Source organism: Rana temporaria, unplaced genomic scaffold (genome assembly GCF_905171775.1).
Source record: "Rana temporaria unplaced genomic scaffold, aRanTem1.1, whole genome shotgun sequence".
Lineage (NCBI taxonomy): Eukaryota > Metazoa > Chordata > Amphibia > Anura > Ranidae > Rana > Rana temporaria.
The window spans coordinates 42501-43897 of record NW_024404627.1 but is presented as its reverse complement, the minus strand read 5'-3'; positions in this window follow the sequence as shown (position 1 = coordinate 43897).

Below are 1397 nucleotides of genomic sequence, written 5' to 3'. Positions count from 1 at the left end.
CCGATGCGCTGGTTTGCCCTTGGCATCAGTTCAAACTTCTTTATGCGTTTCCCCCGCTCCAGTTACTACCCCGCCTGCTGCGCAGGATCAGGGTGGAGCACATACCAGTCATCCTGGTAGCTCCAGCATGGCCCAGACGGGCATGGTACTCACTAATCCTAAGGATGGTAGTGGGAGACCCTTGGACTCTTCCTCTACGGCCAGACCTGCTATCGCAAGGTCCGATCCTCCACCCTGCCTTACGGCATCTAAATTTGACGGCCTGGAAGCTGAATCCCTGATTCTCAGGGGTAGAGGTCTGTCTCAGAAGGTAATCTCTACCCTAATCAGAGCCAGGAAACCGGTCTCTAGGGTGATTTATCACAGGGTCTGGAAGGCCTATGTAGGCTGGTGTGAGTCCAAGCGATGGCTTTCTCGCAAATTTACCATCGATAGAGTTTTAAGTTTTCTCCAGCTAGGAGTGGATAAGGGATTGGCATTAAGCACAATCAAAGGACAGATTTCTGCTCTGTCAGTGTGGTTTCAGCGGCCGCTGGCCACCCACTCGCTGGTTAAGACCTTCCTTCAAGGGGTCTTACGTATTAAACCTCCAGTTAAATCCCCGCTTTGTCCGTGGGATTTAAATCTTGTTCTGTCAAGTTTACAGAAACAACCGTTTGAGCCGTTGGCTGAAATTCCTTTGGTTTTACTGACAAGGAAGTTAGTATTTTTGGTCGCCATAGTTTCCGCAAGAAGAGTTTCGGAACTGGCAGCCTTATCCTGTAAGGAACCATATCTAATTTTACATAAGGACAAGGTCGTTCTCCGCCCTCATCCTTCCTTCCTACCAAAGGTTATATCCAGTTTTCATCTGAACCAGGATTTGGTATTACCATCCTTCTTTCCTAAACCTACTTCCAGAAAGGAAGGGATGCTGCATACCTTGGATATTGTCAGGGCCATGAAGGCCTATCTTAAAGCTACAGAGAAGATCCGGAAAATGGATGTGTTGTTCATTTTACCGGATGGGCCAAAGAAAGGGCAGGCAGCTGCAAAGTCCACCATCTCTAGGTGGATTAAGCAATTAATCACTCAGGCCTACGGCTTGAAAGGGTTGCCTCCTCCAGTATCATTAAAGGCTCATTCTACCAGGGCCATGGGCGCCTCCTGGGCAGCACACCACCAGATCTCTATGGCTCAAGTTTGCAAGGCGGCAACCTGGTCTTCTGTCCACACGTTTACAAAATTCTACCAGTTGGACGTAAGAAGGAATACTGATACAGCCTTTGGGCAGGCAGTGCTGCAGGCTGCAGTTTGAGACCCTCGGATTCCGGGGGCTCCCCTTTTTGAGTTAAATTTAAAATGTAAGATTATTTTTCTCAACTAAGTTGGATTTATTATGATTTGAGTATATCTCT